Source organism: Oncorhynchus masou, unplaced genomic scaffold (genome assembly GCF_036934945.1).
Source record: "Oncorhynchus masou masou isolate Uvic2021 unplaced genomic scaffold, UVic_Omas_1.1 unplaced_scaffold_924, whole genome shotgun sequence".
NCBI classification, from domain to species: Eukaryota; Metazoa; Chordata; class Actinopteri; order Salmoniformes; family Salmonidae; genus Oncorhynchus; species Oncorhynchus masou.
The window spans coordinates 45,001-72,227 of record NW_027015721.1 but is presented as its reverse complement, the minus strand read 5'-3'; the positions used below and the strand labels follow the sequence as shown (position 1 = coordinate 72,227).

The 27,227-nt window shown below is 40.1% G+C and overlaps 1 pseudogene; it reads right to left on the bottom strand.

Moving 5' to 3' along the window:
* Positions 1 to 27,227, bottom strand: part of LOC135538175 (solute carrier family 2, facilitated glucose transporter member 1-like) — a 71,055-nt pseudogene that overhangs the window by 24,729 nt on the left and 19,099 nt on the right.

Here is a 27,227-nt window from a genome sequence, read left to right as displayed (position 1 = left end):
TCACTACTGAATGTTCAGGTCTCAATAAATACCCCATAGAGAACACATTACTCACTACAGAATGTTCAGGTCTCAATAAATACCCCATAGAGAACACATTACTCACTACAGAATGTTCAGGTGTTCAGGTCTCAATAAATACCCCATATAGAACACATTACTCACTACAGAATGTTCAGGTCTCAATAAATACCCCATAGAGAACACATTACTCACTACAGAATGTTCAGGTCTCAATAAATACCCCATAGAGAACACGTTACTCACTACAGAATGTTCAGGTGTTCAGGTCTCAATAAATACCCCATAGAGAACACATTACTCACTACAGAATGTTCAGGTCTCAATAAATACCCCACAGAGAACACATTACTCACTACAGAATGTTCAGGTCTCAATAAATACCCCACAGAGAACACATTACTCACTACTGAATGTTCAGGTGTTCAGGTCTCAATAAATACCCCACAGAGAACACATTACTCACTACAGAATGTTCAGGTCTCAATAAATACCCCACAGAGAACACATTACTCACTACAGAATGTTCAGGTCTCAATAAATACCCCACAGAGAACACATTACTCACTACAGAATGTTCAGGTCTCAATAAATACCCCATAGAGAACACATTACTCACTACAGAATGTTCAGGTCTCAATAAATACCCCATAGAGAACACATTACTCACTACAGAATGTTCAGGTCTCAATAAATACCCCATAGAGAACACATTACTCACTACAGAATGTTCAGGTCTCAATAAATACCCCATAGAGAACACATTACTCACTACAGAATGTTCAGGTCTCAATAAATACCCCATAGAGAACACATTACTCACTACAGAATGTTCAGGTCTCAATAAATACCCCATAGAGAACACATTACTCACTACAGAATGTTCAGGTGTTCAGGTCTCAATAAATACCCCATATAGAACACATTACTCACTACAGAATGTTCAGGTCTCAATAAATACCCCATAGAGAACACATTACTCACTACAGAATGTTCAGGTCTCAATAAATACCCCATAGAGAACACATTACTCACTACAGAATGTTCAGGTCTCAATAAATACCCCATATAGAACACATTACTCACTACAGAATGTTCAGGTCTCAATAAATACCCCATAGAGAACACATTACTCACTACAGAATGTTCAGGTCTCAATAAATACCCCATAGAGAACACATTACTCACTACTGAATGTTCAGGTCTCTTTTGCAAAATAGTTTCTTATCTCAATGAGACAGAACTGGAAAAATGCATTTTAAATAAAACTACTCAAATATTTTATCTAAAACAACATACTGTAAAAATGCATTTTCAATAAAACTACTCAAATATTTGATCTAAAACAACATACCGCGTTGAAGCCTGAGAGCTGGGAGCCCAGGTTAACGATGAGGACGATGATGATTGGCTGTCGGTAGGAGCGTTTCGTGAAGAACTCCTTGACGGTGAGGGCTGATTGGGTGTGAGCCGCCTCCTGCTTCATCTCGTCCAGCTCCGTGAACACCTCGTCTGACGGGCCTCTCAGACGCCACAGGGCTGGGGTAAACAACAACAAAACAACAAGAATATCATCGTCAACATCGTGGATCGACTGCTGACCTGATTGAATCCCGGGCATAAGATTATTGTGTACTACCCACCCACCTCTGTCTGGGTCTCCAAGGCCCTTGTTATTTTTTTTATAATATATTTTTGAAAGATTATATTTGTTTGTACAATAGACAATAGACATTGACAATAGACAACTTAACAAGTCACAGACATTGATCCAGTTAACCAGGCACGACATTGTCTGGGACTTAATGCCAAACCTTCAGCATGAAGAAACAAGATGAATAAACAAAAACACCTAGTTTTCATCCAGTGGATATTTCTAGTGCTTGTAAAACCATTGGGTGTTGATTTAATACAATTTGAATGTGTAATGTGTGTAATGTGATAGTGTGTTGTAATGTGTGTAATGTGATTGTCTCTCTCTCTCTCTCTCTCTCTCTCTCTCTCTCTATGGGACATGCTTCCTTTGTCTCTCTCTCTCTCTCTCTATGGGACATGCTTTCTTTGTCTCTCTCTCTCTCTCTCTCTCTCTCTCTCTCTATGGGGCATGCTTTCTCTCTCTCTCTCTCTCACTCTCTCTCTCTCTCTCTTCTCCCCCTCTTTCTCCCCCTCTGGCTATGGGCCATGCTTTCTTTGTCTCTCTCTCTTTTCTCTCTCTCTCTCTCTCTCTCTCTCTCTCTCTTTCTCCCCCTCTTTCTCTCCCTCTGGCTATGGGACATATTTTCTTTGTCTCGCGCTCCCGCTCTCTCTCTCTCTCTCTCTCTCTCTCTCTCTCTCTCTCTTCTCCCACACTGGCTATGGGCCATGGCTATGGGACATGCTTTCTATGTCTCTCTCTCTGGCTATGGGCCATATTTTCTTTGTCTCTCTCTCTCCCTCTCTCTCTCTCTCTCTCTCTCTCTTTCTCTCTCTCTCTCGCGCCCACTCTCTCTCTCTCTCTCTCTCTCTCTCTCTTGCTCTCTCTCTCGCGCCCACTCTCTCTCTCTTGCTCTCTCTCTCACGCCCTCTCTCTCTCTCTCTGCTCTCTCTCTCTCTTGCTCTCTCTCACGCCCCCTCTCTCTCTCTCTCTCTCCCTCTGGCTATGGGCCATGGCTATGGGCCATGCTTTCTTTGTCTCTCTCTCTCTCTCTCTTTGACCATGTTTGGAATAATGCCTCGAAATTCTTGTAACTGAAGCTTTATGCCCTGCAATCTGTTTATTTTACAAAGTAATTAAATACACTGAGGTTTTCAAAGGAGAAGTCATCTCAGGAGCTCTAGCGAAATCAGGATTACCCATAAACGTCTCGGACAGATCGATGACATCCTCCTCAACATTAAACTTTCGTACTTTGACAGAGCATGTGTAAGGAAACATGCTGGGAACACTTTAGGGTACTTTTCTGATCACCCATCAGGTTCCTCTACTCTGGATTCCTTACAAACGACAGGATTTGTTACGACCTTCCCTCGAGCTAAATCGTTTCCCAAAATGAATGAGAACCCTTTTCACCAGTAGGCTAGGCCTCACTCCAAAGACAACAGAACCAGAAATAAGATCAGACTCGAGATCCACATTATACAAAAGGAGCTTCCATGCAACCCATTTCCATGCCTTTTACTACCACACTGTAATCAGTTGCTGAAGTGTCAGACAAAGGTGAAACACATTCCTACATGAAGGACTCCCCAGTGTCTCGCAGTATCTCCAACGGCTACTTATCAGCACCGTCAGTACCTAGAGTGATGGAAAAGCAGCCAATGAGTGCTCAGCATATGTGGGAATGCCTTCAAGAATGTTTTGTAAAAAAATTCCAGGTGAAACTGGTTGAGAGAATGCCAAGAGTGTGTAAAGCTGTCATCAAGGCAAATGGTGGCTACTTTGAAGAATCTAAATCTAAAATATATTTTGATTTGTTAATTTTTTTTGTTACTGTATGTATAACAAATACATAGCTTACATGATGGTGAATATGCAAGCAATTGATATTTTTTATTTATGACAATTAACTCGTATGAATGACTTGATCAAAACGGATAAGGTCTTACATTTGAATAGACTAGGGGGTTAAAGTCTTCATGACTGGCTGTATATTGGCAGGCAAAATAAAACACTGAATAACATGTTAATCCTAGAGATTTGACTAGGTAATTTCAATATGATTTGACGAGGTCATTTCTACATGATTTGACTAGGTCATTTCTATATGATTTGAATCGGTCATTTCTACATGACCAGGTCATTTCTATATGATTTGACTAGGTCATTTCTACATGATTTTTAATAATTTTTATGTGGTCAGATAACTCATGAAATGGGCGAATTGCCTCGTCTTGTTACAGGTCGCATGTGATGCATATATAATGAACTGTATATACACATATCAAATATTACTACACTACAACAGTGTGTACTGTATATACACATATCAAATATTACTACACTACAAAAGTGTGTACTGTATATACACATATCAAATATTACTACACTACAACAGTGTGTACTGTATATACAAATATAAATTATTACTACACTACAACAGTGTGTACTGTATATACACATATAAAATATTACTACACTACAACAGTGTGTACTGTATATACACATATCAGATATTACTACACTACAACAGTGTGTACTGTATATACACATATCAAATATTACTACACTACAACAGTGTGTACTGTATATACACATATCAAATATTACTACACTACAACAGTGTGTACTGTATATACACATATCAAATATTACTACACTACAACAGTGTGTACTGTATATACACATATAAAATATCACTACACTACAACAGTGTGTACTGTATATACACATATCAAATATTACTACACTACAAAAGTGTGTACTGTATATACACATATCAAATATTACTACACTACAACAGTGTGTACTGTATATACACATATAAATTATTACTACACTACAACAGTGTGTACTGTATATACACATATAAAATATTACTACACTACAACAGTGTGTACTGTATATACACATATCAGATATTACTACACTACAACAGTGTGTACTGTATATACACATATCAAATATTACTACACTACAACAGTGTGTACTGTATATACACATATCAAATATTACTACACTACAACAGTGTGTACTGTATATACACATATCAAATATTACTACACTACAACAGTGTGTACTGTATATACACATATAAAATATCACTACACTACAACAGTGTGTACTGTGTATACACATATAAAATATCACTACACTACAACAGTGTGTACTGTGTATACACATATCAAATATCACTACACTACAACAGTGTGTACTGTATATACACATATCAAATATTACTACACTACAACAGTGTGTACTGTGTATACACATATCAAATATCACTACACTACAACAGTGTGTACTGTGTATACACATATCAAATATCACTACACTACAACAGTGTGTACTGTGTATACACATATCAAATATTACTACACTACAACAGTGTGTACTGTGTATACACATATCAAATATCACTACACTACAACAGTGTGTACTGTATATACACATATCAAATATCACTACACTACAACAGTGTGTACTGTGTGACAGTGCACCCCACCAGTCTCTGCCTGGCTCTCCTGACAGCGGTTGATGAGCAGGTATCTGGGGCTCTCAGGGCAGAAGGGGAGGGCAAGGTACTGTAGCAGGGCAGGTATCAGAGACAGGGATAACATCATAGCCCAAAGATCTTTAGTCCCCAGCACTGTTTCAAGACCAGCAACCTAGAAATAACAACAAACAGAGAAACAACATCATCTCAAAGACACCTACAGTCTTACAACACTACTGTTAACCCTACAGTCTAACAACACTACTGTTAACCCTGCAGTCTAACACCACTACTGTTAACCCTGCCACTTACAGTCTAACAAAACTACTGTTAACCCTGCCACCTACAGTCTAACAACACTACTGTTAACCCTGCCACCTACAGTCTAACAACACTACTGTTGACCCTGCCACTTACAGTCTAACAACACTACTGTTAACCCTGCCACCTACAGTCTAACAAAACTACTGTTAACCCTGCCACCTACAGTCTAACAACACTACTGTTGACCCTGCCACTTACAGTCTAACAACACTACTGTTATCCCTGCCACCTACAGTCTAACAACACTACTGTTAACCCTACAGTCTAACAACACTACCGTTAACCCTGCAGTCAAACAACACTACTGTTAACCCTACAGTCGAACAACACTACTGTTAACACTGCCACCTACAGTCTAACAACACTACTGTTAACCCTACAGTCTAACAACGCTACTGTTAACCCTACAGTCTAACAACACTACTGTTAACCCTACAGTCGAACAATACTACTGTTAACCCTACAGTCTAACAACGCTACTGTTCACCCTACAGTCTAACAACACTACTGTTTATCCTACAGTCTACCAACACTACTGTTAACCCTACCACCTACAGTCTAACAACACTACTGTTAACCCTGCCACCTCAGTCTAACAACACTGCTGTTAACCCTGCCACCTCAGTCTAACAACACTACTGTTAACCCTACAGTCTAACAACACTACTGTTAACCGTACAGTCTACCAAAACTACTGTTAACCATACAGTCTAACAACACTACTGTTAACCCTACAGTCTACCAACACTACTGTTAACCCTACAGTCTAACAACACTGCTGTTAACCCTACAGTCTAACAACACTACTGTTAACCCTACAGTCTAACAAAACTACTGTTAACCCTACAGTCTAACAACACTACTGTTAACCGTACAGTCTACCAAAACTACTGTTAACCATACAGTCTAACAACACTACTGTTAACCCTACAGTCTAACAACACTGCTGTTAACCCAACAGGCTAACAACACTACTGTTAACCCTACAGTCTAACAACACTACTGTTAACCCTACAGTCTAACAACACTACTGTTAACCCTACAGTCTAACAACACTACTGTTAACCCTACAGTCTAACAACACTACTGTTAATCCTGCCACCTCAGTCGAACAACACTACTGTTAACCGTACAGTCTAACAACACTACTGTTAACCCTACAGTCTAACAACACTACTGTTAACCCTACAGTCTACCAACACTACTGTTAACCCTACAGTCTAACAAAACTACTGTTAACCCTACAGTCTAACAACACTGCTGTTAACCCTACAGTCTAACAACATTACTGTTCACCCTAGAGTCTAACAACACTACTGTTAACCAGACAGTCTAACAACACTACTGTTAACCCTACAGTCTACCAACACTACTGTTAACCCTACAGTCTAACAACACTACTGTTAACCCTACAATCTAACAACACTACCGTTAACCCTACAGTCTAACAACACTGCTGTTAACCCTACAGTCTAACAACACTACTGTTAACCAGACAGTCTAACAACACTACTGTTAACCCTACAGTCTAACAACACTACTGTTAATCCTGCCACCTCAATCGAACAACACTACTGTTAACCAGACAGTCTAACAACACTACTGTTAACCCTACAGTCTACCAACACTACTGTTAACCCTACAGTCTAACAACACTACTGTTAACCCTACAATCTAACAACACTACCGTTAACCCTACAGTCTAACAACACTGCTGTTAACCCTACAGTCTACCGACACTACTGTTAACCCTACAGTCTAACAACACTACTGTTAACCCTACAATCTAACAACACTACTGTTAACCCTACAGTCTAACAACACTACTGTTAACCCTACAATCTAACAACACTACTGTTCACCCTACAGTCTAACAACACTACTGTTCACCCTACAGTCTAACAACACTACTGTTCACCCTACAGTCTAACAACACTACTGTTCACCCTACAGTCTAACAACACTACTGTTCACCCTACAGTCTAACCACACTACTGTTAACCCTACAGTCTAACAACACTACTGTTAACCCTACAGTCTAACAACACAACTGTTAACCCTGCCACCTACAGTTTAACAACACTACTGTTAACCCTACAGTCTAACAACACTACTGTTAACACTACAGTCGAACAACACTACTGTTAACCCCGCAGTCGAACAACACTACTGTTAACCTTGCCACCTAAAGCCTAACAACACTACTGTTAACGCTACAGTCTAACAACACTACTGTTAACCCTGCAGTCTAACACCATTACTGATAACCCTGCCACCTACAGTCTAACAACACTGCTGTTAACCCTGCCACCTCAGTCTACCAACACTACTGTTAACCCTACAGTCTAACAACACTGCTGTTAACCCTACAGTCTAACAACACTACTGTTAACCCTACAGTCTAACAACACTACTGTTAACCCTACAGTCTAACAACACTACTGTTAACCCTACAGTCTAACAACACTACTGTTTATCCTACAGTCTACCAACAATACTGTTAACCCTACCACCTACAGTCTAACAACACTACTGTTAACCCTGCCACCTCAGTCTAACAACACTGCTGTTAACCCTGCCACCTCAGTCTAACAACACTACTGTTAACCCTACAGTCTAACAACACTACTGTTAACCGTACAGTCTACCAAAACTACTGTTAACCATACAGTCTAACAACACTACTGTTAACCCTACAGTCTACCAACACTACTGTTAACCCTACAGTCTAACAACACTGCTGTTAACCCTACAGTCTAACAACACTACTGTTAACCCTACAGTCTAACAAAACTACTGTTAACCCTACAGTCTAACAACACTACTGTTAACCGTACAGTCTACCAAAACTACTGTTAACCATACAGTCTAACAACACTACTGTTAACCCTACAGTCTAACAACACTGCTGTTAACCCAACAGGCTAACAACACTACTGTTAACCCTACAGTCTAACACCACTACTGTTAACCCTGCCACCTACATTCTAACAACACTACTGTTAACCCTACAGTCTAACACCACTACTGTTAACCCTACAGTCTAACAACACTGCTGTTAACCCTACAGTCTAACAAAACTACTGTTAACCCTACAGTCTAACAACACTACTGTTAACCCTACAGTCTACCAAAACTACTGTTAACCGTACAGTCTAACAACACTACTGTTAACCCTACAGTCTACCAACCCTACTGTTAACCCTACAGTCTAACAACACTACTGTTAACCCTACAGTCTAACAACACTACTGTTAACACTACAGTCTAACAACAATACTGTTCACCCTACAGTCTAACAACACTACTGTTCACCCTACAGTCTAACAACACTACTGTTCACCCTACAGTCTAACAACACTACTGTTCACCCTACAGTCTAACAACACTACTGTTCACCCTACAGTCTAACAACACTACTGTTCACCCTACAGTCTAACAACACTACTGTTCACCCTACAGTCTAACAACACTACTGTTCACCCTACAGTCTAACAACACTGCTGTTAACCCTACAGTCTAACAACACTACTGTTAACCCTACAGTCTAACAAAACTACTGTTAACCCTACAGTCTAACAACACTACTGTTAACCCTACAGTCTACCAAAACTACTGTTAACCGTACAGTCTAACAACACTACTGTTAACCCTACAGTCTACCAACCCTACTGTTAACCCTACAGTCTAACAACACTACTGTTAACCCTACAGTCTAACAACACTACTGTTAACACTACAGTCTAACAACAATACTGTTCACCCTACAGTCTAACAACACTACTGTTCACCCTACAGTCTAACAACACTACTGTTCACCCTACAGTCTAACAACACTACTGTTAACCCTACAGTCTAACAACACTACTGTTCACCCTACAGTCTAACAACACTGCTGTTAACCCTACAGTCTAACAACACTACTGGTAACACTACAGTCTAACAAAACTACTGTTAACCCTACTGTCTAACAACACTACTGTTAACCAGACAGTCTACAAAACTACTGTTAACCGTACAGTCTACCAAAACTACTGTTAACCATACAGTCTAACAACACTACTGTTAACCCTACAGTCTACCAACACTACTGTTAACCCTACAGTCTAACAACACTGCTGTTAACCCTACAGTCTAACAACACTACTGTTAACCCTACAGTCTAACAAAACTACTGTTAACCCTACAGTCTAACAACACTACTGTTAACCGTACAGTCTACCAAAACTACTGTTAACCATACAGTCTAACAACACTACTGTTAACCCTACAGTCTAACAACACTGCTGTTAACCCAACAGGCTAACAACACTACTGTTAACCCTACAGTATAACAACACTACTGTTAACCCTGCCACCTACAGTCTAACAACACTACTGTTAACCCTACAGTCTAACACCACTACTGTTAACCCTACAGTCTAACAACACTGCTGTTAACCCTACAGTCTAACAAAACTACTGTTAACCCTACAGTCTAACAACACTACTGTTAACCCTACAGTCTACCAAAACTACTGTTAACCGTACAGTCTAACAACACTACTGTTAACCCTACAGTCTACCAACCCTACTGTTAACCCTACAGTCTAACAACACTACTGTTAACCCTACAGTCTAACAACACTACTGTTAACACTACAGTCTAACAACAATACTGTTCACCCTACAGTCTAACAACACTACTGTTCACCCTACAGTCTAACAACACTACTGTTCACCCTACAGTCTAACAACACTACTGTTCACCCTACAGTCTAACAACACTACTGTTCACCCTACAGTCTAACAACACTGCTGTTAACCCTACAGTCTAACAACACTACTGGTAACACTACAGTCTAACAAAACTACTGTTAACCCTACTGTCTAACAACACTACTGTTAACCGTACAGTCTACCAAAACTACTGTTAACCATACAGTCTAACAACACTACTGTTAACCCTACAGTCTACCAACACTACTGTTAACCCAACAGTCTAACAACACTACTGTTCACCCTACAGTCTAACAACACTACTGTTCACCCTACAGTCTAACAACACTGCTGTTAACCCTACAGTCTAACAACACTACTGGTAACACTACAGTCTAACAAAACTACTGTTAACCCTACTGTCTAACAACACTACTGTTAACCGTACAGTCTACCAAAACTACTGTTAACCGTACAGTCTACCAAAACTACTGTTAACCATACAGTCTAACAACACTACTGTTAACCCTACAGTCTACCAACACTACTGTTAACCCTACAGTCTAACAACACTGCTGTTAACCCTACAGTCTAACAACACTACTGTTAACCCTACAGTCTAACAAAACTACTGTTAACCCTACAGTCTAACAACACTACTGTTAACCGTACAGTCTACCAAAACTACTGTTAACCATACAGTCTAACAACACTACTGTTAACCCTACAGTCTAACAACACTGCTGTTAACCCAACAGGCTAACAACACTACTGTTAACCCTACAGTCTAACAACACTACTGTTAACCCTGCCACCTACAGTCTAACAACACTACTGTTAACCCTACAGTCTAACACCACTACTGTTAACCCTACAGTCTAACAACACTGCTGTTAACCCTACAGTCTAACAAAACTACTGTTAACCCTACAGTCTAACAACACTACTGTTAACCCTACAGTCTACCAAAACTACTGTTAACCGTACAGTCTAACAACACTACTGTTAACCCTACAGTCTACCAACCCTACTGTTAACCCTACAGTCTAACAACACTACTGTTAACCCTACAGTCTAACAACACTACTGTTAACACTACAGTCTAACAACAATACTGTTCACCCTACAGTCTAACAACACTACTGTTCACTCTACAGTCTAACAACACTACTGTTCACCCTACAGTCTAACAACACTACTGTTCACCCTACAGTCTAACAACACTACTGTTCACCCTACAATCTAACAACACTGCTGTTAACCCTACAGTCTAACAACACTACTGGTAACACTACAGTCTAACAAAACTACTGTTAACCCTACTGTCTAACAACACTACTGTTAACCGTACAGTCTACCAAAACTACTGTTAACCATACAGTCTAACAACACTACTGTTAACCCTACAGTCTACCAACACTACTGTTAACCCAACAGTCTAACAACACTGCTGTTAACCCTACAGTCTAACAACACTACTGTTAACCCTACAGTCTAACAACACTACTGTTAACCCTACAGTCTAACAACACTACTGTTCACCCTACAGTCTAACAATACTACTGTTTATCCTACAGTCTAACAACAGTACTGTTAACCCTACAGTCTAACAACACTACTGTTAACCAGACAGTCTAACAACACTACTGTTAACCCTACAATCTAACAACACTACTGTTAACCCTACAGTCTAACAACACTACCGTTAACCCTGCAGTCAAACAACACTACTGTTAACACTACTGTTAACCCTACAGTCTAACAACACTACTGTTAACCCTACAGTCTAACAACACTACTGTTCACCCTACAGTCTAACAACACTACTGTTCACCCTACAGTCTAACAACACTACTGTTCACCCTACAGTCTAACAACACTACTGTTCACCCTACAGTCTAACCACACTACTGTTAACACTACAGTCTAACAACACTACTGTTAACCCTACAATCTAACAACACTACTGTTAACCCTACAGTCTAACAACACGACTGTTAACCCTGCCACCTACAGTTTAACAACACTACTGTTAACCCTACAGTCTAACAACACTACTGTTAACCCTACAGTCGAACAACACTACTGTTAACCCTGCCACTTACAGCCTAACAACACTACTGTTAACGCTACAGTCTAACAACACTACTGTTAACCCTGCAGTCTAACACCATTACTGTTAACCCTGCCACCTACAGTCTAACAACACCACTGTCAACCCTACCACCTACAGTCTAACAACACTACTGTTAACCCTACAGTCTAACAACACTGCTGTTAACCCTACAGTCTAACAACACTACTCTTAACCTTGCCACCTCAGTCTAACAACACCACTGTTAACCCTACAGTCTAACAAAACTACTGTTAACCCTACATTCTAACAACACTACTGTTAACCGTACAGTCTACCAAAACTACTGTTAACCATACAGTCTAACAACACTACTGTTAACCCTACAGTCTACCAACACTACTGTTAACCCTACAGTCTAACAACACTGCTGTTAACCCTACAGTCTAACAAAACTACTGTTAACCCTACAGTCTAACAACACTACTGTTAACCCTACAATCTAACAACACTACTGTTAACCCTACAGTCTAACAACACTACTGTTAACCCTACAATCTAACAACACTACTGTTAACCCTACAGTCTAACAACACTACTGTTAACCTTACAGTCTAACAACACGACTGTTAACCCTGCCACCTACAGTTTAACAACACTACTGTTAACCCTACAGTCTAACAACACTACTGTTAACCTTACAGTCTAACAACACGACTGTTAACCCTGCCACCTACAGTTTAACAACACTACTGTTAACCCTACAGTCTAACAACACTACTGTTAACCCTACAGTCGAACAACACTACTGTTAACCCCGAGTCGAACAACACTACTGTTAACCCTGCCACCTACAGTCTAACAACACTACTGTTAACGCTACAGTCTAACAACACTACTGTTAACCCTGCAGTCTAACACCACGACTGTTAACCCTGCCACCTACATTCTAACAACACCACTGTTAACCCTGCCACCTTCAGTCTTACAACACTACTGTTAAGCCTACAGTCTAACAACACTACTGTTAAACCTACAGTCTAACAACACTACTGTTAAGCCTACAGTCTAACAACACTACTGTTAAACCTACAGTCTAACAACACTACTGTTTATCCTACAGTCTACCAACACTACTGTTAACCCTACCACCTACAGTCTAACAACACTACTGTTAAGCCTACAGTCTAACAACACTACTGTTAAACCTACCACCTACAGTCTAACAACACTACTGTTAACCCTACAGTCTAACAACACTACTGTTCACCCTACAGTCTAACAACACTACTGTTTATCCTACAGTCTAACAACACTACTGTTAACCCTGCCACCTCAGTCTAACAACACTACTGTTAACCCTACAGTCTAACAAAACTACTGTTAACCCTACAGTCTAACAACACTACTGTTAACCGTACAGTCTACCAAAACTACTGTTAACCATACAGTCTAACAACACTACTGTTAACCGTACAGTCTACCAAAACTACTGTTAACCATACAGTCTAACAACACTACTGTTAACCCTACAGTCTACCAACACTACTGTTAACCCTACAGTCTAACAACACTGCTGTTAACCCTACAGTCTAACAACACTACTGTTAACCCTACAGTCTAACAACACTACTGTTAACCCTGCCACCTACAGTCTAACAACACTACTGTTAACCCTACAGTCTAACAACACTGCTGTTAACCCTACAGTCTAACAACACTACTGTTAACCCTACAGTCTAACAACACTACTGTTCACATTACAGTCTAACAACACTATAGTTTATCCTACAGTCTAACAACACTACTGTTAACCCTACAGTCTAACAACACTACTGTTAACCCTACAGTCTAACAACACTACTGTTAACCCTACAGTCTAACAACACTGCTGTTTACCTTGCCACCTCAGTCTAACAACACCACTGTTAACCCTACAGTCTAACAAAACTACTGTTAACCCTACAGTCTAACAACACTACTGTTAACCCTACAGTCTACCAACACTACTGTTAACCCTACAGTCTAACAACACTGCTGTTAACCCTTCAGTCTAACAAAACTACTGTTAACCCTACAGTCTAACAACACTACTGTTAACCCTACAGTCTACCAAAACTACTGTTAACCATACAGTCTAACAACACTACTGTTAACCCTACAGTCTACCAACACTACTGTTAACCCTACAGTCTAACAACACTGCTGTTAACCCTACAGTCTAACAACACTACTGTTAACCCTACCACCTACAGTCTAACAACACTACAACACTACTGTTAACCCTACAGTCTAACAACACTACTGTTAACCCTACAATCTAACAACACTACTGTTAACCCTACAGTCTAACAACACTACTGTTAACCCTACCACCTACAGTCTAACAACACTACTGTTAAGCCTACAGTCTAACAACACTACTGTTAAACCTACCACCTACAGTCTAACAACACTACTGTTAACCCTACAGTCTAACAACACTACTGTTCACCCTACAGTCTAACAACACTACTGTTTATCCTACAGTCTAACAACACTACTGTTAACCCTGCCACCTCAGTCTAACAACACTACTGTTAACCCTACAGTCTAACAAAACTACTGTTAACCCTACAGTCTAACAACACTACTGTTAACCGTACAGTCTACCAAAACTACTGTTAACCATACAGTCTAACAACACTACTGTTAACCCTACAGTCTACCAACACTACTGTTAACCCTACAATCTAACAACACTGCTGTTAACCCTACAGTCTAACAACACTACTGTTAACCCTACAGTCTAACAAAACTACTGTTAACCCTACAGTCTAACAACACTACTGTTAACCGTACAGTCTAACCAAAACTACTGTTAACCATACAGTCTAACAACACTACTGTTAACCCTACAGTCTACCAACACTACTGTTAACCCTACAGTCTAACAACACTGCTGTTAACCCTACAGTCTAACAACACTACTGTTAACCCTACAGTCTAACAACACTACTGTTAACCCTGCCACCTACAGTCTAACAACACTACTGTTAACCCTACAGTCTAACAACACTACTGTTAACCCTACAGTCTAACAACACTACTGTTAACCCTACAGTCTAACAACACTACTCTTAACCCTACAGTCTACCAAAACTACTGTTAACCATACAGTCTAACAACACTACTGTTAACCCTACAGTCTAACAAAACTACTGTTAACCCTACAGTCTAACAACACTGCTGTTTACCTTGCCACCTCAGTCTAACAACACTGCTGTTAACCCTACAGTCTAACAAAACTACTATTAACCCTACAGTCTAACAACACTACTGTTAACCGTACAGTCTACCAAAACTACTGTTAACCATACAGTCTAACAACACTACTGTTAACCCTACAGTCTACCAACACTACTGTTAACCCTACAGTCTAACAACACTGCTGTTAACCCTACAGTCTAACAACACTACTGTTAACCCTACCACCTACAGTCTAACAACACTACTGTTAACCCTACAATCTAACAACACTACTGTTAACCCTACAGTCTAACAACACTACTGTTAACCCTGTCTACCAAAACTACTGTTAACCATACAGTCTAACAACACTACTGTTAACCCTACAGTCTACCAACACTACTGTTAACCCTACAGTCTAACAACACTGCTGTTAACCCTACAGTCTAACAACACTACTGTTAACCCTACAGTCTAACAAAACTACTGTTAACCCTACAGTCTAACAACACTACTGTTAACCGTACAGTCTACCAAAACTACTGTTAACCATACAGTCTAACAACACTACTGTTAACCCTACAGTCTACAAACACTACTGTTAACCCTACAGTCTAACAACACTGCTGTTAACCCTACAGTCTAACAACACTACTGTTAACCCTACAGTCTAACAACACTACTGTTAACCCTGCCACCTACAGTCTAACAACACTACTGTTAACCCTACAGTCTAACAACACTGCTGTTAACCCTACAGTCTAACAACACTACTGTTAACCCTACAGTCTAACAACACTACTCTTAACCCTACAGTCTACCAAAACTACTGTTAACCATACAGTTTAACAACACTACTGTTAACCCTACAGTCTAACAAAACTACTGTTAACACTACAGTCTAACAACACTGCTGTTTACCTTGCCACCTCAGTCTAACAACACTGCTGTTAACCCTACAGTCTAACAAAACTACTGTTAACCCTACAGTCTAACAACACTACTGTTAACCGTACAGTCTACCAAAACTACTGTTAACCATACAGTCTAACAACACTACTGTTAACCCTACAGTCTACCAACACTACTGTTAACCCTACAGTCTAACAACACTGCTGTTAACCCTACAGTCTAACAACACTACTGTTAACCCTACCACCTACAGTCTAACAACACTACTGTTAACCCTACAATCTAACAACACTACTGTTAACCCTACAGTCTATCAACACTACTGTTAACCCTACAATCTAACAACACTACTGTTAACCCTACAGTCTAACAACACTACTGTTAACCTTACAGTCTAACAACACGACTGTTAACCCTGCCACCTACAGTTTAACAACACTACTGTTAACCCTACAGTCTAACAACACTACTGTTAACCTTACAGTCTAACAACACGACTGTTAACCCTGCCACCTACAGTTTAACAACACTACTGTTAACCCTACAGTCTAACAACACTACTGTTAACCCTACAGTCGAACAACACTACTGTTAACCCCGCAGTCGAACAACACTACTGTTAACCCTGCCACCTACAGTCTAACAACACTACTGTTAACGCTACAGTCTAACAACACTACTGTTAACCCTACAATCTAACAACACTACTGTTAACCCTACAGTCTAACAACACGACTGTTAACCCTGCCACCTACAGTTTAACAACACTACTGTTAACCCTACAGTCTAACAACACTACTGTTAACCCTACAGTCGAACAACACTACTGTTAACCCTGCCACTTACAGCCTAACAACACTACTGTTAACGCTACAGTCTAACAACACTACTGTTAACCCTGCAGTCTAACACCATTACTGTTAACCCTGCCACCTACAGTCTAACAACACCACTGTCAACCCTACCACCTACAGTCTAACAACACTACTGTTAACCCTACAGTCTAACAACACTACTGTTCACATTACAGTCTAACAACACTACTGTTAACCCTACAGTCTAACAACACTGCTGTTAACCCTACAGTCTAACAACACTACTCTTAACCTTGCCACCTCAGTCTAACAACACCACTGTTAACCCTACAGTCTAACAAAACTACTGTTAACCCTACATTCTAACAACACTACTGTTAACCGTACAGTCTACCAAAACTACTGTTAACCATACAGTCTAACAACACTACTGTTAACCCTACAGTCTACCAACACTACTGTTAACCCTACAGTCTAACAACACTGCTGTTAACCCTACAGTCTAACAAAACTACTGTTAACCCTACAGTCTAACAACACTACTGTTAACCGTACAGTCTACCAAAACTACTGTTAACCATACAGTCTAACAACACTACTGTTAACCCTACAGTCTACCAACACTACTGTTAACCCTACAGTCTAACAACACTGCTGTTAACCCTACAGTCTAACAACACTACTGTTAACCCTACCACCTACAGTCTAACAACACTACTGTTAACCCTACAATCTAACAACACTACTGTTAACCCTACAGTCTAACAACACTACTGTTAACCCTACAGTCTACCAACACTACTGTTAACCCTACAGTCTAACAACACTGCTGTTAACCCTACAGTCTAACAACACTACTGTTAACCCTACCACCTACAGTCTAACAACACTACTGTTAACCCTACAATCTAACAACACTACTGTTAACCCTACAGTCTAACAACACTACTGTTAACCGTACAGTCTACCAAAACTACTGTTAACCATACAGTCTAACAACACTACTGTTAACCCTACAGTCTACCAACACTACTGTTAACCCTACAGTCTAACAACACTGCTGTTAACCCTACAGTCTAACAACACTACTGTTAACCCTACAGTCTAACAAAACTACTGTTAACCCTACAGTCTAACAACACTACTGTTAACCGTACAGTCTACCAAAACTACTGTTAACCATACAGTCTAACAACACTACTGTTAACCCTACAGTCTACAAACACTACTGTTAACCCTACAGTCTAACAACACTGCTGTTAACCCTACAGTCTAACAACACTACTGTTAACCCTACAGTCTAACAACACTACTGTTAACCCTGCCACCTACAGTCTAACAACACTACTGTTAACCCTACAGTCTAACAACACTGCTGTTAACCCTACAGTCTAACAACACTACTGTTAACCATACAGTCTAACAACACTACTCTTAACCCTACAGTCTACCAAAACTACTGTTAACCATACAGTCTAACAACACTACTGTTAACCCTACAGTCTAACAAAACTACTGTTAACCCTACAGTCTAACAACACTGCTGTTTACCTTGCCACCTCAGTCTAACAACACTTCTGTTAACCCTACAGTCTAACAAAACTACTGTTAACCCTACAGTCTAACAACACTACTGTTAACCGTACAGTCTACCAAAACTACTGTTAACCATACAGTCTAACAACACTACTGTTAACCCTACAGTCTACCAACACTACTGTTAACCCTACAGTCTAACAACACTGCTGTTAACCCTACAGTCTAACAACACTACTGTTAACCCTACCACCTACAGTCTAACAACACTACTGTTAACCCTACAATCTAACAACACTACTGTTAACCATACAGTCTATCAACACTACTGTTAACCCTACAATCTAACAACACTACTGTTAACCCTACAGTCTAACAACACTACTGTTAACCTTACAGTCTAACAACACGACTGTTAACCCTGCCACCTACAGTTTAACAACACTACTGTTAACCCTACAGTCTAACAACACTACTGTTAACCTTACAGTCTAACAACACTACTGTTAACCCTGCCACCTACAGTTTAACAACACTACTGTTAACCCTACAGTCTAACAACACTACTGTTAACCCTACAGTCGAACAACACTACTGTTAACCCCGCAGTCTAACAACACTACTGTTAACCCTGCCACCTACAGTCTAACAACACTACTGTTAACCCTACAGTCTAACAACACTACTGTTAACCCTACAGTCTAACAACACTACTGTTAACCCTACAGTCTAACAACACTACTGTTAACCCTGCCACCTACAGTTTAACAACACTACTGTTAACCCTACAGTCTAACAACACTACTGTTAACCCTACAGTCTAACAACACTACTGTTAACCCTGCCACTTACAGTCTAACAACACTACTGTTAACCCTACAGTCTAACAACACTACTGTTAACCCTGCAGTCTAACACCATTACTGTTAACCCTGCCACCTACAGTCTAACAACACCACTGTTAACCTACAGTCTAACAACACTACTGTTAACCCTACAGTCTAACAACACTACTGTTCACATTACAGTCTAACAACACTACTGTTAACCCTACAGTCTAACAACACTACTGTTAACCCTACAGTCTAACAACACTACTCTTAACCTTGCCACCTCAGTCTAACAACACTGCTGTTAACCCTACAGTCTAACAAAACTACTGTTAACCCTACAGTCTAACAACACTACTGTTAACCGTTGTTAACCATACAGTCTAACAACACTACTGTTAGTCTACCAACACTACTGTTAACCCTACAGTCTAACAACACTGTTTAACCCTACAGTCTAACAAAACTACTGTTAACCCTACAGTCTAACAACACTACTGTTAACCGTACAGTCTACCAAAACTACTGTTAACCATACAGTCTAACAACACTACTGTTAACCCTACAGTCTACCAACACTACTGTTAACCCTACAGTCTAACAACACTGCTGTTAACCCTACAGTCTAACAACACTACTGTTAACCCTACCACCTACAGTCTAACAACACTACTGTTAACCCTACAATCTAACAACACTACTGTTAACCCTACAGTCTAACAACACTACTGTTAACCCTACAATCTAACAACACTACTGTTAACCCTACAGTCTAACAACACTACTGTTAACCTTACAGTCTAACAACACGACTGTTAACCCTGCCACCTACAGTTTAACAACACTACTGTTAACCCTACAGTCTAACAACACTACTGTTAACCTTACAGTCTAACAACACGACTGTTAACCCTGCCACCTACAGTTTAACAACACTACTGTTAACCCTACAGTCTAACAACACTACTGTTAACCCTACAGTCGAACAACACTACTGTTAACCCCGCAGTCGAACAACACTACTGTTAACCCTGCCACCTACAGTCTAACAACACTACTGTTAACGCTACAGTCTAACAACACTACTGTTAACCCTGCAGTCTAACACCACGACTGTTAACCCTGCCACCTACATTCTAACAACACCACTGTTAACCCTGCCACCTTCAGTCTTACAACACTACTGTTAAGCCTACAGTCTAACAACACTACTGTTAAACCTACAGTCTAACAACACTACTGTTAAGCCTACAGTCTAACAACACTACTGTTAAACCTACAGTCTAACAACACTACTGTTTATCCTACAGTCTACCAACACTACTGTTAACCCTACCACCTACAGTCTAACAACACTACTGTTAAGCCTACAGTCTAACAACACTACTGTTAAACCTACCACCTACAGTCTAACAACACTACTGTTAACCCTACAGTCTAACAACACTACTGTTCACCCTACAGTCTAACAACACTACTGTTTATCCTACAGTCTAACAACACTACTGTTAACCCTGCCACCTCAGTCTAACAACACTACTGTTAACCCTACAGTCTAACAAAACTACTGTTAACCCTACAGTCTAACAACACTACTGTTAACCGTACAGTCTACCAAAACTACTGTTAACCATACAGTCTAACAACACTACTGTTAACCGTACAGTCTACCAAAACTACTGTTAACCATACAGTCTAACAACACTACTGTTAACCCTACAGTCTACCAACACTACTGTTAACCCTACAGTCTAACAACACTGCTGTTAACCCTACAGTCTAACAACACTACTGTTAACCCTACAGTCTAACAACACTACTGTTAACCCTGCCACCTACAGTCTAACAACACTACTGTTAACCCTACAGTCTAACAACACTGCTGTTAACCCTACAGTCTAACAACACTACTGTTAACCCTACAGTCTAACAACACTACTGTTCACATTACAGTCTAACAACACTACTGTTTATCCTACAGTCTAACAACACTACTGTTAACCCTACAGTCTAACAACACTACTGTTAACCCTACAGTCTAACAACACTACTGTTAACCCTACAGTCTAACAACACTGCTGTTTACCTTGCCACCTCAGTCTAACAACACCACTGTTAACCCTACAGTCTAACAAAACTACTGTTAACCCTACAGTCTAACAACACTACTGTTAACCCTACAGTCTACCAACACTACTGTTAACCCTACAGTCTAACAACACTGCTGTTAACCCTTCAGTCTAACAAAACTACTGTTAACCCTACAGTCTAACAACACTACTGTTAACCGTACAGTCTACCAAAACTACTGTTAACCATACAGTCTAACAACACTACTGTTAACCCTACAGTCTACCAACACTACTGTTAACCCTACAGTCTAACAACACTGCTGTTAACCCTACAGTCTAACAACACTACTGTTAACCCTACCACCTACAGTCTAACAACACTACTGTTAACCCTACAGTCTAACAACACTACTGTTAACCCTACAATCTAACAACACTACTGTTAACCCTACAGTCTAACAACACTACTGTTAACCCTACCACCTACAGTCTAACAACACTACTGTTAAGCCTACAGTCTAACAACACTACTGTTAAACCTACCACCTACAGTCTAACAACACTACTGTTAACCCTACAGTCTAACAACACTACTGTTCACCCTACAGTCTAACAACACTACTGTTTATCCTACAGTCTAACAACACTACTGTTAACCCTGCCACCTCAGTCTAACAACACTACTGTTAACCCTACAGTCTAACAAAACTACTGTTAACCCTACAGTCTAACAACACTACTGTTAACCGTACAGTCTACCAAAACTACTGTTAACCATACAGTCTAACAACACTACTGTTAACCCTACAGTCTACCAACACTACTGTTAACCCTACAATCTAACAACACTGCTGTTAACCCTACAGTCTAACAACACTACTGTTAACCCTACAGTCTAACAAAACTACTGTTAACCCTACAGTCTAACAACACTACTGTTAACCGTACAGTCTACCAAAACTACTGTTAACCATACAGTCTAACAACACTACTGTTAACCCTACAGTCTACCAACACTACTGTTAACCCTACAGTCTAACAACACTGCTGTTAACCCTACAGTCTAACAACACTACTGTTAACCCTACAGTCTAACAACACTACTGTTAACCCTGCCACCTACAGTCTAACAACACTACTGTTAACCCTACAGTCTAACAACACTGCTGTTAACCCTACAGTCTAACAACACTACTGTTAACCCTACAGTCTAACAACACTACTCTTAACCCTACAGTCTACCAAAACTACTGTTAACCATACAGTCTAACAACACTACTGTTAACCCTACAGTCTAACAAAACTACTGTTAACCCTACAGTCTAACAACACTGCTGTTTACCTTGCCACCTCAGTCTAACAACACTGCTGTTAACCCTACAGTCTAACAAAACTACTGTTAACCCTACAGTCTAACAACACTACTGTTAACCGTACAGTCTACCAAAACTACTGTTAACCATACAGTCTAACAACACTACTGTTAACCCTACAGTCTACCAACACTACTGTTAACCCTACAGTCTAACAACACTGCTGTTAACCCTACAGTCTAACAACACTACTGTTAACCCTACCACCTACAGTCTAACAACACTACTGTTAACCCTACAATCTAACAACACTACTGTTAACCCTACAGTCTAACAACACTACTGTTAACAGTACAGTCTACCAAAACTACTGTTAACCATACAGTCTAACAACACTACTGTTAACCCTACAGTCTACCAACACTACTGTTAACCCTACAGTCTAACAACACTGCTGTTAACCAAACAGTCTAACAACACTACTGTTAACCCTACAGTCTAACAAAACTACTGTTAACCCTACAGTCTAACAACACTACTGTTAACCGTACAGTCTACCAAAACTACTGTTAACCATACAGTCTAACAACACTACTGTTAACCCTACAGTCTACCAACACTACTGTTAACCCTACAGTCTAACAACACTGCTGTTAACCCTACAGTCTAACAACACTACTGTTAACCCTACAGTCTAACAACACTACTGTTAACCCTGCCACCTACAGTCTAACAACACTACTGTTAACCCTACAGTCTAACAACACTGCTGTTAACCCTACAGTCTAACAACACTACTGTTAACCCTACAGTCTAACAACACTACTCTTAACCCTACAGTCTACCAAAACTACTGTTAACCCTACAGTCTATCAACACTACTGTTAACCCTACAATCTAACAACACTACTGTTAACCCTACAGTCTAACAACACTACTGTTAACCTTACAGTCTAACAACACGACTGTTAACCCTGCCACCTACAGTTTAACAACACTACTGTTAACCCTACCTAACAACACTACTAACCTTACAGTCTAACAACACTACTGTTAACCCTGCCACATACAGTTTAACAACACTACTGTTAACCCTACAGTCTAACAACACTACTGTTAACCCTACAGTCGAACAACACTACTGTTAACCCCGCAGTCCTACTGTTAACCCTGCCACCTACAGTCTAACAACACTACTGTTAACCCTACAGTCTAACAACACTACTGTTAACCCTACAGTCTAACACCACGACTGTTAACCCTGCCACCTACATTCTAACAACACCACTGTTAACCCTGCCACCTTCAGTCTTACAACACTACTGTTAAGCCTACAGTCTAACAACACTACTGTTAAACCTACAGTCTAACAACACTACTGTTAAGCCTACAGTCTAACAACACTACTGTTAAACCTACAGTCTAACAACACTACTGTTTATCCTACAGTCTACCAACACTACTGTTAACCCTACCACCTACAGTCTAACAACACTACTGTTAACCCTGCCACCTCAGTCTAACAACACTGCATTTAACCCTGCCACCCCAGTCTAACAACACTAATCTTAACCCTACAGTCTAACAAAACTACTGTTAACCGTACAGTCTACCAACACTACTGTTAACCCTACAGTCTAACAAGACTGCTGTTAACCCTACAGTCTAACAACAATACTGTTAACCCTACAGTCTAACAAAACTACTGTTAACCCTACAGTCTAACAACACTACTGTTAACCCTACAGTCTACCAAAACTACTGTTAACCATACAGTCTAACAACACTACTGTTAACCCTACAGTCTACCAACACTACTGTTAACCCTACAGTCTAACAACACTGCTGTTAACCCTACAGTCTAACAACACTACTGTTAACCCTACAGTCTAACAAAACTACTGTTAACCGTACAGTCTACCAACACTACTCTTAACCCTACAGTCTAACAAGACTGCTGTTAACCCTACAGTCTAACAACAATACTGTTAACCCTACAGTCTAACAAAACTACTGTTAACCCTACAGTCTAACAACACTACTGTTAACCGTACAGTCTACCAAAACTACTGTTAACCATACAGTCTAACAACACTACTGTTAACCCTACAGTCTACCAACACTACTGTTAACCCTACAGTCTAACAACACTGCTGTTAACCCTACAGTCTAACAACACTACTGTTAACCCTACAGTCTAACAACACTACTGTTAACCCTACAGTCTAACAACACTACTGTTCACCCTACAGTCTAACAACACTACTGTTCACCCTACAGTCTAACAACATTACTGTTCACCCTACAGTCTAACAACACTACTGTTCACCCTACAATCTAACAACACTACTGTTAACCCTACAGTGTAACAACACTACTGTTAACCCTACAGTCTAACAACACGACTGTTAACCCTGCCACCTACAGTTTAACAACACTACTGTTAACCCTACAGTCTAACAACACTACTGTTAACCCTACAGTCGAACAACACTACTGTTAACCCCGCAGTCGAACAACACTACTGTTAACCCTGCCACCTACAGTCTAACAACACTACTGTTAACGCTACAGTCTAACAACACTACTGTTAACCCTGCAGTCTAACACCACTACTGTTAACCCTGCCACCTACAGTCTAACAACACCACTGTTAACCCTGCCACCTTCAGTCTAACAACACTACTGTTAAGCCTACAGTCTAACAACACTACTGTTAAACCTACCACCTACAGTCTAACAACACTACTGTTAACCCTACAGTCTAACAACACTACTGTTCACCCTACAGTCTAACAACACTACTGTTTATCCTACAGTCTAACAACACTACTGTTAACCCTGCCACCTCAGTCTAACAACACTACTGTTAACCCTACAGTCTAACAAAACTACTGTTAACCCTACAGTCTAACAACACTACTGTTAACCGTACAGTCTACCAAAACTACTGTTAACCATACAGTCTAACAACACTACTGTTAACCCTACAGTCTACCAACACTACTGTTAACCCTACAGTCTAACAACACTGCTGTTAACCCTACAGTCTAACAACACTACTGTTAACCCTACAGTCTAACAAAACTACTGTTAACCCTACAGTCTAACAACACTACTGTTAACCGTACAGTCTACCAAAACTACTGTTAACCATACAGTCTAACAACACTACTGTTAACCCTACAGTCTACCAACACTACTGTTAACCCTACAGTCTAACAACACTGCTGTTAACCCTACAGTCTAACAACACTACTGTTAACCCTACAGTCTAACAACACTACTGTTAACCCTGCCACCTACAGTCTAACAACACTACTGTTAACCCTACCGTCTAACAACACTACTGTTCACCCTACAGTCTAACAATACTACTGTTTATCCTACAGTCTACCAACAGTACTGTTAACCCTACCACCTACAGTCTAACAACACTACTGTTAACCCTGCCACCTACAGTCTAACAACACTACTGTTAACCCTACAGTCGAACAACACTACTGTTAACCCTACAGTCTAACAACACTACTGTTAACCCTACAGTCTATCAACACTACTGTTAACCCTGCCACCTACAGTCTAACAACACTACTGTTATCCCTACAGTTGAACAACACTACTGTTAACCCTACAGTCTAACAACACTACTGTTAAACCTTCAGTCTAACAACACTACTGTTAACCCTACAGTCTAACAACACTACTGTTAACCCTACAGTCTAACAACACTACTGTTAACCCTACAGTTTAACAACACTACTGTTAATCCTACCACCTAACAACACTCACACACATACTGCTGTTCTATATTAATTATAAATTCCATTTAGCAGAGAGTTTTTTTCAAAGTGACTTACAGTCATACATGTCTCATACAGGTGGTCCCAGGAATTGAACACACTACCCTGGCATTTCAAGCACCATGCTCTACCAACTGAGCTAGAACGGACTACCCATGTTACATTTGTAAACACAGTCATACTTTATATAACACATTATCTATTTCGTATTTCCTATTATGTTCACTGGTGATTATCCCAAACCTGGTCCTGGGGACCCCAAGGTCCACGTTTTGCTTTATGCCCTAGCACCACACAGCTAATTCAATTAACCAACTAGTTATCAAGCTGTGAGTATTTTAATCAGCTCTGTAGTGCAAGGGTAAAAACAAAACATTGGGATCCACCAGGACCGAGTTTGGAAAACCCCATTGGTCATTATCTATTCTGTACATCCTATTGGTCATGATCTATTCTGTACATCCTATTG